Raw genomic sequence first — 16,431 nt, forward strand, 5'->3', positions numbered from 1 at the left:
TTATCGCTCGTGACTTTCAAAAATCAATAACCATTTTATTTTTCCATGTACAGAGCTGTGTGAGGGCTTATTTTCTGCGTAACATATTGTACTTCCTAGTGAAGGTATTTTATATTCCATCCCATGTACTGGGTAGTAGACATACAATTCAAAATGCGGTAAAATTGACAAGAAACCGCACTTGTGCCATTTTCTTGTGGGCTCTGTTTTTACGTCTTTTTTACTGTACATTCCAAATGGCATCTCTAATATATTCTTTGGTTTGGTACAATTGGTTTGATTGATTTGGTACAGGGATATCAAATTTTTATTAGGTGTGAATAGATTTTACCAAAAATTACAAACTTATGTACCCAAAAAAACTATTACCTTTGCCATATTCTGACTCCAATAACTTTTTCATACTTCGGAGTACGGAGTTGGCTAAGGTGTCATTTTTTCCGGGATGATCTGACGTTTTTATTGTTACTATTTTGGGGACTGTGCGAGGTTTAGATCACTTATTATGTTTTTTATGTGTTGCGAACGGCAAAAAAGTGTTGATTCGGACATTTGAGTGCTCACCGCCAGGAATAAACATTTTTATATCTTTATAGATTGGTAATTTTGGGATGCGGTGAAAACTAAAATATTGTATTTTTAGAACTTTTTTTCATATTGTTTTATGTGTTAGGGCCTTTTGGGACATTATTATGAATTTTATTTTTTTTTTTTTCCTTTTCATATTACTATCATATGAACTAGTGATCATATAGGTCGGTGGTCTTACATGCAATACATCCAATCTCTTAAAGACATCCCCAGTGTCTCTTATGTATGATGGGAGTGAGCTCACAAATGGAGCCAGAATTTTATCTATGTAGACAGGTAGCCATTTATACTACCTTAGGGACTGACTTATGACCTGCTTTGTGAGATGTCTCTGCACAGGGGACGTGCCATAGTTGAACTTGTTTCCCTTGACAACTACAAAGCTTGTGGATAACAGAAACCTCCTGCTCAGCAGCTGTGAGTCTGGTCATGTGGCTGACTTGTTAGGGTCAGGTCACATGACCAGACCACAAGCCACACCCCTCCTCTCACCTGCTGAATCAGACACCTGTGCTGAGACACAGAAGTCAGTGTGGATACTGGCAGACAGGAACGGTCGGCGCCATGATGGTAAACAGCAGCAAATGCATAAGAGATTAAAACGGGGCCCCACCACCCCAACATAGCCCACTGGCTGAAACACTGTGCAAACCAGCATAGTATGTATCATCAATAGGCATCTGTGACTACATTTCAGTGCCCTAATATCCAACCTTTCTGGTACCAGCTACAGTAAAGAGCCAAGCTATATGAAACTTGTCATATTAGGTCATGTGTCATATGAAGCCTTTTAGACAACGTTACAGTGATGGCACAATAGGGCCTCTTAAAAAGGGCAAGTTTCCGGTCAAGGGGCAGTCCTCCAGGGCTAGGACTAAAGGGGTTAATAGCCATTGAAATACAGGGTGTCATACGGATGGATGGTGGTCCTATTGTAGCTACTAGACAAGCACGCCGCAACATAGGCACACCTCTTCCGCTGCCTCCTTGTGAACCTTGAAGCCTATTGATGCTGACCCCAGTTGTGGGCATAACACAGGGAATGGATTTGTATCAAGCAGACCGCATTGGTTCAACACCTTGTAGCTAGTGTAATGTGTTTGTCCATCATTTTTTTTTTTTTGTGTTGTGTCTCCATAGATTGGTCTGCAGCTATTACGGTGGTCCAGCAGGTTGTCTAACGTTTATACATTTGATAATTTATTGTGAAACAGGTAAGTAACAGTTAGGTTTTATACACAAATAAAGTCTTTTCCACACTTTTGGAGCTTTATTGTTACTATATCCTATATCAAAGGTAACAGTATGGCTCTTCAGCAACAGGGAGCAATTAAATAATTTCAAAATTATTCCACCCTAGGGGTGGAAGTTTCCTTATAGAAAATGGTCATTCTTTGGTGTGGGTGGATGGATTTATCAGTTACTTCTGCTTCCCCAACTACCAGTCTTATAATTTAACGTAATGTACCAAGTTCTGTTTTTAACCCTTCTACTTTATTAAACTATTATTTTTGCATTGTATGTATATGCATGTTTATATTATCTTTCCATTTTGTATGATAAACTTTCTTTTGTGCTGTCCTTTTTTATGTTAAAACATCACTTTAATAAGAGCCTTTTTGTGTTCTACCTATTCCATGAACTCAGAAGAGGCGTTACCTAAATTCATTGCTTAACTAGTGAATGTTATATTGTTTTTGGGCATAGTCTAAGGCAAGGTGTCTTGTCAGCCTTATGACTAGTGGTGGTCACTCAGAACCTTCTCTGTAGCCACCCCGGGCCATTAAACTCAGCCCAGAGTTTTCTTTCCATAGCCGGTAAGTCTTTGCTGCATGCTAGCACCGATCGGGGTGTTAACCTGCTAATCTCCGCTGGCAAACATGCACCCGGTCGGCTTAAAAAAAAAGCTCTCATCGGGGAGTGGCGATCCGTTGCCATGACAGCCTCGGGTCTTCCAAAGACCCGAGGCTGCCTTGCTTTAAAGCTCTGATTACAATGTGCGATCAGCACATTGTAATGAATGAGAAGGAAAATCACCATATACTGCCATACTGTAGTATGGCAGTATATGATAGGATCGATCAGACAACCTAGGGTTAAAGTACCCTAGGGAGACTGAAAAATAGTAAAAATAAAAAAGTTTTAAAAAAAAAAAAACTATAATAAAAATTCAAATCACCGCCTTTCCCTAGAACTGATATAAATACAGGCAGTCCCCGGGTTACGTACAAGATAGGTTCTGTAGGTTTGTTCTTAAATTGAATTTGTATGCAAGTCGGAACTGTATATTTTATCATTATCAGACAAAATTTTTTTGGTCTGTGTGACAATTGGATTTTAAAAAAGTTGGATTGTTATAAGAACCAGGATTAATAATAAATGTTAATTACAGACACCTGTGATAACTATTACAGCCGTTTATTGTAGCCTAAGGATAAAGTACAGTAATTTAACAATATTCAGATGTCTGTTTGTAACTAGGGGTCATCTGTAAGTCGGCTGTTCTTAAGTAGGGGACCGCCTGTACATTCATTTAGCCCAAGGGCCGATTCTAGCATTCCTTTTTTTGCTGCGTTTAACCCCGTAATGTAAAAAATAGTGCCCAAAGTGGAAAATGGAATGTTTTCGCAATTTTTTAAAAATATCAAAAATGCTATAAAAAAAGTGATTAAAAGGTTGTACAGTCCTAAAAATAATAGCATTAAAAACATCATCAAAAGTTGCAAAAAATGACACCACCAACAACTCCGTACACCAAAGTCTAAAAAAGTTATTAGCGCCAGAAGATGGCAAAATAAAAAAAAAAATTGTACAGGAGGTTTTAATTTTTTTAAATGTATAAAAACATTTTTTTTAGGTACTATTGCAATTGCAGAATACCAAAGATTTAAGAGTAGTGGAAAACCCAGAAAAAGGGGTATAAGTGAGTATTTTGACCCAATAAGTACCTTCCAAAAAGCAATGTGCAATGACTGGTGCTGGGAGAAAAATTGCAATTTTCCTACAAATATCCCATTTTAATGGTCAATATGAAAAATCAGCTCTCTACTTATTGCTCTATACTTATGGCCCTGACCGTAGTTACAGCTCCACACGTCTGCACTGCTGTGCACCTTGGAAGAAACCGATAAGCTCAAGGACTGGCACACCTTCTGTTCTTCATATTTGTGAAGGGCTTTACTGCGTTTTTGGAAAATAAATTTCGCCTTGGAACTCTCCACCTTGGTTCAGCACAAGCCATTAGTTCTCTGAAGACCACGACTTGGAAAGGTAGGGACTGCAGTACCAACAAATTGTCACTTTGTTTCAGACCGAAACGCAAAACTTATCACTTAAATTTTACAACTAACATGAAGTACAATGTGTCACGAGAAAACAATCTCGAAATCACCTGGATATGTTAAAGTGTTCCAAAGTTATAACCAATTATCGTGACACATGTCAGATTTGAAAAATCAAGTCTGGTCAGTGAGCTGAAAACTAGTCATTATTGTAGTCTCATCAAGCATTCCACGTGTGCATGCACATGGTCAATACGTTTCTGGCACAGTAGCCCTTATTCATGACTAACAACTGGGGAGAGAGGTCACTATCTAAATGGTTTCTTCCTAAAATTTACTAAAACCAGCATGGTGGGAAATTTTGGTGGATATATTTGCCATTTATTTATGAAAAAAATGGTGAATTTGGTAAACATTTTTTTAAAAAATTAGCTATTTTCAAAATGCTCTATTTTTCAAGCTGATAGTAACTAATTTGGGTAGTAAGACTAACATTTACCAGATCTCAGCTTTGCGTTGGTGTCATTTTAGAAGTGTCCTTATGTTTTATTATGACACTAGAAAGATCACAAATCAAACGGCATTCTCCCAAATTTTCAAGAAAATTTTAGAATCAATTATTTTAGGGACCATTTCATATTTATAGGGGTTTTGGAAGTTCTGTTAATAGAAAGCCCCAACATATCACCCCGTTCTACAGAAATTCAAACCGAATGAAGGTTTGATGTGGAATTCACTAATATTTATCATTAATAGAGGCAGTCCCCGAGTTATGTACAAGATAGGTTCTGTAGGTTTGTTCTTAAGTTGAGTTTGTATGTAAGTCGGAACTGTATATTTTATAATTGTTACTCCAGCCAAATTTATTTTGGCCTCTTTGACAATTGGATTTTAAAAATGTTGGAATGTTATAAGAATTAGGATTAACAATAAAGCTTAATTACAGACACTTTTAATAACTTCTATTGCTGTTTATTGTAGCCTGGGACTAAAGTACTGTAAACTACCAATATTCAGAGGTCCGTTTGTAAATAGGGGGCGTCTGTAAGTCAGGTGTTCTTAAGTAGGGGACCGTCTGTACATTCATTTAGCCCCAGGGCCGATTCTAGCATATTTGCTGCCTGAGGAGGCGAATATTAAAATGCTGCCCCCCCCCCCACACTCCTGGTCCATTGCCCGCTCCATGTTTAGTAAATGCTGAACAATTAACATCCCCACAGACAGGCTCACTGACACTGTGTGACTGGCTACAGGTTCTGAGTAGAGATGGGCAAATTGATTCTAATGATGCTAACTTCGGTTAGAATTTCAGGAAAAATTCGATTCGCCACGAAACCGAAGTTTATGCTGATTCACGGGAACGAAGTTGTTTTTTTTCCCCTCATGTTTCTGCTAAATGGGCGTGAGAACAACATGTTACATGGGGCAGAGAACTCTGGGAAGGAGAAAGGAACACCCCCGATGACATCTGCAGACCTGTAAGCCAATCAGCGACTGGCAGGCTTATGTGATGTCACACAGCCCTATAAAACCCAGCCATTTTCTATCTCAGCATTTCACACTTCATGTTGTAGCGTCCAGCTGCTGCTATTGTGCTGTGCGATTCTTGCTGCAATCCCTCGCTGTTCTCTAAAGGGGATCTGTATACCCCAAATAGCAGTTCTATTTAGTGACAAAATCGGATAGGAAGAAATCTGTTTGACTTTCATGCATCTGCAGTAGCGATTGGTGGACTAATCCCTGGTTGTTCTTTAAGGGGGGTCTGTATACCCCAAATAGCAGTTCTATTTAGTGACAAAATCGAATAGGAAGAAATCTGTTTGACATTCGTGCATCTGCAGTAGTGAGCTGTCAGTTGTTGGGTATCTATATAACGCACATTGTAATACCTTTTGGGGGCTCTAGTTTACAGCCAGATTTACGTGTCAAATCCACATAGTTTATACAGTGATTTTCGCTGAAATTACACTGTCAGTTGTGGGGTATCTGTATAACGCACAGTTGGGGGCTCTAGTTTACAGCCAGATTTACGTGTCAAATCCACATAGTATATAAACCACTATGTCAGACAGGTCGCAGGTGGAGCAGGCAGAGGTGGCAGCATAGTAAGGGGATGTCGCATCAGGGGTGACTCTGTGAGGCCAGAACTGCCGTTGTCATCTAGTGGCAGTGTGTTGATCAACAACCCAAAAGTTGTTGAATGGTTGACTAGGTCATCCAATTCCTCAAATATAACATCTGACAACCCCAGCCAAGAGTCCCTAAGTTCCTCTGATACAACAATTAGTTGGCATGGCCCAGGAGCATGTCAGCGGCCCTCACCTGTCCTCAACCAGGCTCTGTCCTGTTCCTTTCCCGCAGCCAGAGAGCTACTAGGTGGTCTGGGCTCCGCACCACTATTCAGCGAGGACGAAGTGTTTGAGGACAGTCAGCAGCTGCTTTGCAGTGAAGAGGTGGGGCAGACTTCCGCGGCTTCCTGCAGTAGGCAGGCTGTGCATACTGACATCGGTGAGGAGAGTAGCAGTGACCGGGAAAACGCAAATTGACAATGATGTAGCCGATCGCACTTGGGAGCTGGGTGTAGCAGGGGATTCATCATCATCGGGCGAAGAGGGTGTCAGCTTGAGGAGCAGGCAGCAAGTCGCTACTGTGGCTGTGTCCCGATTCGCAGGCCCAAATAAGCAGTGGCACAGGGGCTCAGCGAGGCAGCGGCGGTAGTAGTTGCTCAGTGCAGAGTGTTGGCGGTAAAATTACCACCTCAGCGGTGTGGCAGTTTTTTATAAAGACACCAGAGGAGCCGAGCGTGGGTATATGTCGTATCTGCGGGCAGAAAGTGAAGCATGGCCAGGGAGCTAACCTTGGCACCACGGCCCTGCACCAACACATGCAGCATCACCATCCAATGCCTGGGAGAAATGGGTGTCAGATGCGGTCCATCCTGCAGGCGCAGCAACAGCTAGTGGCACACATGCTGTTTCAGCAAGTCAAGGCTCCAGCATCGCTGCCGAAGGGAGCTGTTTGACTTTGACATCATCTCCCGGTCCAGATGCTCCTGCTCATCGCTACACATGGCGCCAGCAGTCGTTGAGCGAGGCGATTACAAAAAGTCAACTCTATGCATCCAGCCATCCTAAGGTGCAGAAGCTGACCGTGCTTTCCAAGTTGTGGACTCTGCACCCTTCAGAGAACTAATGGCTTGTGCCGAACCGAGGTGGAGAGTTCCCAGCCGCAATTTTTTTTCCAAAAAGGCTGTGCCAGCCCTTCACCAATATGTACAACAGAAGGTGGGCCAGTACGTGAGCTTATCAGTTTCTTCCAAGGTGCACGGCAGCGCGGACGTGTGGAGCTGTAATTATGGTCAGGGCCAGTATATGTCCTTTACGGCCCACTGGGTGAATGTGCTTCCCGCCCAGCCACACCATCAACTTCAACAAGAGACGGCGCTTTCTCCCCCTCGTTGTCAAACTGCTACTCCTGCGCCAGTGTCCGTCTCCTCCTTCTCCACCACCACCTCAGCCTCCACAAGTGCTGCTCCATCATACCACATGTGCAGGGCACAGCGGTGTCACGCAGTTCTACACCTGGTTTGCCTGGGCCAACGAAGTCACACAGGGGAGGAACTGCTCCGCGTCATGCAAGAAGAAATCAATGTGTGGCTTTCTTCGCGACAACTAAAAATCGGAACCATGGTGACAGACAATGGTGTCCGCGCTGCAACAAGTTCCTGAAGTCTTACACCCATCTGCAAATCTAAAAATGGCCAGGACACTGTGCACACACTTCAGCCATTCTTACAAAGCCAAGCACACCCTCCTTGAGTTGCAGCGCCAGAACGGCCTACCCCAACATAGTCTGATATGCGATGTTTCCACCCGTTGGAATTCCAGCCTCCATATGTTAGACCGCCTGTATGAACAGAGAAAAGCCATTAATGATTTTTTGATGATGCAAGCGGACCGTAGTACTCTGCTGTGTAACTTTGATGTCAGCCACTGGCAGCTCATGCGTGACACCTGCCGTTTGCTCAGGCCTTTTGAAGAGGCCACGTTATTTGTCAGTCGCCAAGACTGCGGGATGAATAACGTCATTCCACTGCTTCATGTCCTGGAACTCATGCTGCAAAATCTGTCTGGTTAGGGCACTGGAGAAGTGGAGACTACATCTCATGGCCACATGAGTCCACTGGGGGCTGAACTGGAGGAGGAGGAGGAGGACATTGGAGCACAAGCAGAGTCTGGTGAAATTTGTGGCTTTTCTACTCAGGTGACAGGAGAGAAGGAGCAGGAGCATCCGGAGGAGGTAGAAGATGAGGCAGATGACCCAGAAGCACCGTGGCAGTATACTGTGGATATGGAGACCGGGAGTCCCTCAGAGTCACTTGCGCAGTTGGCCCACAGCATGCTGCTTTGCCTAACAAGTGACAGCCGAATAGTCAACATCCGGCATAGGGATGACTTTTGGCTCTCCACCCTCTTGGACCCTCGCTACCGGTCCAAAATGGGTGACTTTGTTTCCTGCTGCTGAGAGGAAGGAACAACTGGCATACTATAGAGAAATACTAGGCACACAGTTGGTCGATGCCTATGTGTGCCATTGTCCATCCTCTGTCAGGTCTGACCGGGGGGTTCCTGGCAGTCATTGCTCGCGTACTACTACCACAGCTGCTGTGGGGAGCTGGGGGGGTAGGAGCAGTAGCAGTTCCATCAACAGTCGCTTAAGTCTGGATTCCTTAATGAGCAATTTCCTTCACCCGCCTAGTGAGGAGGGTAGCCGCCACCGGCAGCAGGACATGAAGCAGACCCTGCACCAGCAGGTGGTGGCCTACTTGGACAGCACTTTACCACCTGAGGTAGAGGATCCCATGGACTACTGGGCAGCCAAACTTGATGCATGGCCACAACTTGCAGTGTTTGCAGTAGAGAAGCTGTCCTGCCCGGCCAGTAGTGTGGCATCAGAGCGGGTGTTCAGTGCAGCGGGGGCCATCCCCCAGGAGAACTCCTGCTGCTGCTACTGATGCCACCAACGCATTATATCATTGTGCCACTCTGCAGGCTCCTACTGCTTCTGATGCCACCTTCACACTATATCATTGTGCCACTCTGCGGGCTCCTGCTGCTGCTACTGATGCCACCAATGCATTATATCATTGTGCCACTCTGCAGGCTCCTACTGCTTCTGATGCCACCTTCACACTATATCATTGTGCCACTCTGCGGGCTCCTGCTGCTACTGATGCCACCTTCACACTATATCATTGTGCCACTCTGCGGGCTCCTGCTGCTGCTGCTTCTGATGCCACCAACACACTATATCATTGTGCCACTCTGTGGGCTTCTCCTGCTGCTACTGATGCCACCTTCACACTATATCATTGTGCCACTCTGCGGGCTCCTGCTGCTGCTACTGATGCCACCAATGCACTATATCATTGTGCCACTCTGCAGGCTCCTATTACTTCTGATGCCACCTTCACACTATATCATTGTGCCACTCTGCGAGCTCCTGCTGCTACTGATGCCACCTTCAAACTATATCATTGTGCCACTCAGTGTAAAAAGAGTGCACTCATTGATGTTATAGTGGGATCTTGGCCCTCAGCTCAGTCCTTTCGAGCTGGCACAGACGTTACCTTGTCAGGCTGCGTTCCCGCTTCTCTTATTTGGGGAAGTTGGCCTATGTAAGTGCACATGGAAGTGAAGAGTGAAGCGATTCTAAGAGCCGTGGCTGTCATGTGCGTGTCATACTAAAACACAGCATTGTTTGAAGACCAAACCACGCTCCCTATGCATATTTAAGCATGGCACAACGTTCTACAAAGCCCTACAGGCTCTCTGCAGCCAGGAAATGCCTGTTTTTTAACATGATTCGTTTTGATTCGATTTGGTTTGAATCAAATTTTTTCGAAAAATTTGGCGAATCGTGACGAAACTAATTTTAACAAATTTGGCCATCTCTAGTTCTGAGTCATTAAGTGTCATCTAGTACCTTTTATCTCTTCCATCAGTAGGACTTTATTCCGGGTTCTCTGACGTATCACGGCTGAATTCACGGCTAGATATCTTCAGCTCCGTGCAGCTCATCTCCACCCGGTGTCCTTAAAAATACCACAGTAACTTACAGTATAAGTCGCCAGGATAACAACACTGCGCTCCTAAATAATATATACCTCTCACCACACAACTGACCTCACTCTCTACACATAAAAAATATCCCTTCCTTATCATATATATTGTACTGGAATTATAGCAGGTACAGCACTTCAATATACAACACCCCTAATTTATTAATACAGACCCCCCCCCCAACATTTGTTTTATGTGATGCAAAGAAATCTATTGTATCCTATAACTAATATATCCCACCCTGTTATTATGTTACATATGATTTTACATACAGTGCTCCCCTGCCGACCAATTTAAATATATAGCACCCAATAATGAATATATACTGTGTATATATAATAATGTCTTTATTTTTATAAAGCCCTGCTCTCATATATAAAGTCCTCGTTATTCACCCACATATACAGCACCCTCCCAGCTTAGTAATATACTGTATCCCATATACAGCCCCACAGTTTAGTAATATACTGTATCCCATAGGCAGCCCCACAGCTTAGTAATATACTGTATCCCATAGGCAGCCCCACAGCTTAGTAATATACTGTATCCCATAGACAGCCCCCCCCCCAGCTTAGTAATATACTGTATCCCATAGACAGCCCCCCCAGCTTAGTAATATACTGTATCCCATAGACATCCCCCCCCAGCTTAATATACTGTATCCCATAGACAGCCCCCCCCAGCTTAGTAATATACTGTATCCCATAGACAGCCCCCCCCCAGCTTAGTAATATACTGTATCCCATAGACAGCCCCCCAGCTTAGTAATATACTGTATCCCATAGACAGCCCCCCCCAGCTTAGTAATATACTGTATCCCATAGACAGCCCCCCCCCAGCTTAGTAATATACTGTATCCCATAGACAGCCCCCCCAGCTTAGTAATATACTGTATCCCATAGACAGCCCCCCAGCTTAGTAATATACTGTATCCCATATACAGCCCCCCCCAGCTTAGTAATATACTGTATCCCATATACAGCCCCCCCAGCTTAGTAATATACTGTATACCACCCAGCTTAAATCTGGCCCCATAAAAATATATACAACCCCCCCAGCTCAGTAATATACTGTATCCCATATACAGCCCCCCCAGCTTAGTAATATACTGTATCCCATAGACAGCCCCCCAGCTTAGTAATATACTGTATCCCATAGACAGCCCCCCCAGCTTAGTAATATACTGTATCCCATAGACAGCCCCCCCAGCTTAGTAATATACTGTATCCCATAGACAGCCCCCCCAGCTTAGTAATATACTGTATCCCATAGACAGCCCCCCCCAGCTTAGTAATATACTGTATCCCATAGACAGCCCCCCCCCCCAGCTTAGTAATATACTGTATCCCATAGACAGCCCCCCCAGCTTAGTAATATACTGTATCCCATAGACAGCCCCCCCCCAGCTTAGTAATATACTGTATACCCCCTATCTGAAATCTGGCCCCATTTAATATATACAGCTCCCCCCTCAAGTATAAAATGATTCTGGCCACTTACAGAATACACAGCACCCCCCACCCACACGCACAGTATAAAAGGATTCTGCACCCTTATAAAATGCACACCACCTCCCCCCCCCCAGTATAAAAGTATTCTGGTCCCTTATAGAATACACCCCCCTCCAGTATAAAAGAATTCTGGCCCCTTATGGAATACACAGCACCCCCCCCCCCCCCAAGTATAAAACTATTCTTGCCCTCATAACATACACAGCAAACCCCCCCCCCCAGTATATAGCGATTCCGGCCAAATATAAATAATATAAATATATACAGGAGCATCCCCACCACATTATAGTAGTATTTGCCTCTTATTAGCCACATTTAATTAAGGAGCGTACATGAAAAATAATAAAAATGATACTTACCTGCAGGCATGGTGCTCTCACGGCACGCGGCTCCTGTCTCCTCACAGTGACATAGGCAGCGTGAAGTCATCATCCGCCACCTGTGTACCTGCATAGAACGGAGCAACGCCAGCAGCCAGATAGGCGTTGCATTGCTTCGCATATAAATCGCGTCTGTGTCTTAAAGAGACAGGCGCGATTTATTTAGCTGGTGGGCGATTAGGGCGTCAAAGGGCAGCAAATTTCGCTGCTCCTTAAGGGGCTCCGCATTCTGCCGCCTGAGGAGAGATTTTCATCTCCCCTCATGGCAGAAGCGGCCCTGTTTTGCCCTAATATTCACTCACATAAACTGAATAAAAGCCTACATCTGCAGTTTCTTCAGAGTAAGAGGACACCCCATATGTGTATGTAACCCGTTGTCAGGACACATGGCAGGGCATGGAAGGGAAGGAGCCATTGAGCTTTTGTGGGACAGAATAATTTTCAGGTTCCAGGACGTGTTTGCAGAGCTCAAGGCCACATTCACAAGAGGCATTTTGTTGCATTTTGAAACGCAATCCAAAGGTTCCACCTGTGATTGCACGTTGAGGTAACATTGCTTTTCCTTCATGTTTAGTTAATTTGTTGGGAACACAATATTACCAAACCATGTGATCACTAGTGGAGCCTTTAGTGAACGTGGCCTCAGGTACCACAAACCCTTATCCCAGAGAATTTGTAAAAATGTTATCATGTGGCAAAGCGGGAATTTTAACCCATTGCCACTGATGGGCTTTTTTCATTTTACTTGCTGTTTATCGCTCCCCACTTTCAAAAATCAATAACTTTTTTATTTTTCCCGTGTACAGAACTGTATTAGGGCTGGTTTTCTGTGTAACAAATTTTGCTTCGTAATTTATATTCCATGCCGTGTACTTGGAAATGGAAATAAAATTCTAAATGCACTAAAATTGACAAGAAATCGCATTTGCTCCATTTTCTTGTGGGCTCTGTTTTTATGTCTTTCACTGCGCGCTCCAAATGGCATCTCTAATATATTCTTTGGTTTGGTGCGATCACAGGGATACCAAATTTATATAGGTTTTATTAGGTGTTATTAGATTTAAAAACAATTAAAACTTTTTTTTACAAAAAAACTATCTTAAATACCATATTCTGACTCCAGACTTCATAATTTTTTCATACTTAGGAGCTTGGAGTTGGCTAAGGTGTCATTTTTTTCTGGGGCAAGCTGACATTTTCATTGCTACAATTTTTGGGACAGTGCGACCTTTAGATCACTTTTTATATGTAGCGTAACAGCAAAAAAGTGGTGATTTGGACATTTGAGCGCATTTTTCCATTATGGGGTTCACCGCCGAGCACAACCGTTTTTGGAATATTATAGATTGAGAATTTTTTTTTATACGTTGTGTTTTTTCACTTTATTCCACTTTTTTACATTATTTATTATTTTATATGTGTTAGTGGCTCTTGGGACCTTTTAATACATTTTATTTATTTTTTGTGTTTAATTTTTTCCTGGACCGGGCAGGCTCTGCCTCAGACAGACCCAGGGACCTTAATTGGGTCCCTGGCTGCCCGACAGTGAAGACTGTACACCGCGATCGCATTTTCATTATTGGAAAATTTTATAACTTTTAATTACACATACAATAGCAATTATTTGCTGGAATGTGTATAAAGTGGAAACCCCTTTAAGCATCCCATGTTGATCCTTCCCCAGTTTATTTTAATAATTTTAAAAAAATGTGGATCGTCAAGTCTGCATAGACATCTTTAATTTCAGATATGCTTTAAAGGAATTCTTATGCAGGAATGTGTGCAGTTTTTTTCCCAAAAAAGTTAGTCAAAATACATGGATGATGGCAAAATCCCTGAAGCAACAAGCTACAACAAGCAGCAAGTTTGGGATAAAGAAAATATTTTACATTGAAAAAGTATTTGTATATTGAAAAGTCATAATTACTGTATATGCTCAAATGTAAGCCGACCCAAGTATAAGCCAAGGTACCTAATTTTAACGCAAAAAATGGGAAAACCTGTTGATTCAAGTTTAAGCCTAGGGTGGGAAATGCATTGGTCACAGTCTCCACCCAGTATACAGCTAGCCAGCCCACCCATGCCTTTGGTATATAGCCACCCAGCACTTGCCCTCTAGTATATAGATAGCCAGCCCCCTAAACCCTCAGTATTTAGCCAGCACATACCCCCCCCCCAGTATATAGCCAGCCCATGATCCCCAGGATATAGCCAGCTAGCCCATACCTCCCAGCATATAGCCAGCCAGCCCATTTTTCCCCCCAGTACTTAGCCAGCCCACTGCCCTCCAGTATATAGCCAGCCAGTTAATGTGACTATTGGATTATGTGTAGTGGCACTAGGAACCGTTTGCACTGTGAACGGATAAACTACTGTGGGCTTTTTGATTAGAATAGCCACTGTGAAGTATTACTGTATGATTAATGAAAAATGTTTATTTTTATATTCTAGCTGAATGTGCTGAAACTAAGATGATGCCAGACTGTGGATGAAAGCTGATCACAGTGCCCTCCTCTGTACTGAAGAATGCAAGACTCCTTGGGCTGAGGTTTTACATACGCCACCAGTGATTTACGGATACTACCCATTACAGGGAAAGCTTCTGCGATACCCATGTGATAATTTACCAACCAATGAACTACGGACATTACTGCTTCATTCATAAAAATCCAAGCCCAGGTCCTACCACATTATAAGTTTCTGTATGAACACAAATAAAGCATCTCACATCTGCCTTATACCATACTACTTTCTTGGTGTGATTTCTTTGAGCTCACTCAGTGGATTATGTTAACCATTAGAGAACCTGAGGTTGTGTAAAGAGGGGCAAAACCTGACAATATTACTATATTGATTACTGTGTGGGGGCACTTTTACTATATTGGCTACTATGTGGGGGCACCATTACTATCAGGTGGTTACTGTGGGGACATAATAGTGATCTCCAGGCGAACAACAGAACTGTATTAAGTTTGTGAAAGATAGAGGAGATTGCTAAAACTGCAGAGAAGAGTTGTGGCTGGAAAAAGCTGAAATGGTAGCCAGGTAGAAGAAGAAGATTAAGTGCTGGTATTACAAATGAGCTCACATTTCTTTACTCAATACTCAATGGGGGTCATTTACTAAGGGGCCGATTTGCGTTTTCCCAACGTGTTACCCGAATATTTCTGGTTTGCGCCGATTTCCCCTGCATTGCCCCGGGATTTTGGCGCACGCGATCGGATTGTGGCACATCGGCGCTGGCATGCACGCGACTGAAATCGGGGGCGTGGCCGAACGAAAACCCGACGGATTCGGAAAAACCGCTGCATTTAAAAAAAAAAATGTGTTGCGGAGCTTGCACTTACCTTCACTCAGCCCGGCTCAATGTATTCCAGTGCATTCTGGGGAACTACAGCGCAGCAGCGCCACCTGGTGGACATCAGAGGAACTGCCTTAATGAATCCCGGCCGGACCCGAATCCACAGCAGAGAACGCGCCGCTGGATCGCGAATGGACCGGGTGAGTAAATCTGCCCCAATATTTTTTACACTGAACTTGGTTCTATTTTTTTAGCTGGGTTCTGTTAGTGTTTTGATTATTTAATTGATTTGGAGGAAGAAAAAATGTTAAGCTTGTACGATCTATATAAGCCCGTGGAAAAGAGTGGGCTGGGTGTCCCATATTTTTTGGTTAGTTTTTAGCAGCAAATTTTTGTAAGGTGATGGGGTGAAAGGACAGTGCTATGATATCTAATTGGAGGAGACGCTTTCATCTTCTACTTCTTCCTGGTTGCCATTTCAGATTCTACAGATTATTTAAAGAGCATCTGTCACGCCAATTTGGGACCCTTAACCAAATATAGGTCCTGTGGTTTAGGGTGCCAAATCAACCTGTTCTCCACGTGGCCCCCATGTGAAAAAAAAAACATTTATACTGAGATAGATGCAAGTCCGATGAGGCACATCAGATTCGCATCTGTGGCTGTGTCTGGCTCATTCCTCTTCTCGTGATGCTTTATGAAGCCAGGGTGTACTGCTCCAGCTTCACTTGCAGCAGAGTGCCAACGCATGGAGCTCAGGAGGGAAGGTAAGTATTTTTTAATTGCGCCCACGTAGTAACCTAATAGAGGACAATTCAGGGCACTAAACCACCGGTCCATAAAAGACTCAGGGGTATTGGTAATTTTCTTAACCAGAGAAAGGCAGCTGCTGCTAAAGCAAATAAAATTATGGGTTGTATCAAGAGAGGAATAGATTCTCACAAGAAGGACATGGTTTTGCCCCTATATCACTGGTCAACCCACACATGTACTATTGTTTACAGTTTTGGGCACCAGTGTATAAAAAGGACATAGTAGAACTGGAACAGGTGCAGAGGAGAGCAACCAAGATCATCAGGAGGATTCTGGGACTAGAATACAATGAAACATTACCAAATTTAAGATTATTTAGTTTGTTGAATCCCCGGACCTGACCTCTGACCTGCGCATCTCTGCCACCTGCCCTGACTTTTTGCCTGTGCCTGACCACGAGCCGGGATTCCGATTCTGTATCTTTACCTCGGC

At 43.5% G+C, this 16,431-nt stretch overlaps 1 long non-coding RNA gene across 1 annotated transcript; it reads left to right on the forward strand.

Moving 5' to 3' along the window:
- Positions 1-1,106: 1,106 nt before the first annotated feature.
- Positions 1,107-14,630, forward strand: LOC140096053 (uncharacterized). Its single transcript, XR_011850073.1, has 3 exons — positions 1,107-1,161; positions 1,732-1,805; positions 14,337-14,630. It is a non-coding gene; the product is annotated as an uncharacterized lncRNA (long non-coding RNA).
- Positions 14,631-16,431: the final 1,801 nt, after the last annotated feature.

This window comes from Engystomops pustulosus, chromosome 1, assembly GCF_040894005.1.
Source record: "Engystomops pustulosus chromosome 1, aEngPut4.maternal, whole genome shotgun sequence".
Taxonomy (NCBI): Eukaryota; Metazoa; Chordata; class Amphibia; order Anura; family Leptodactylidae; genus Engystomops; species Engystomops pustulosus.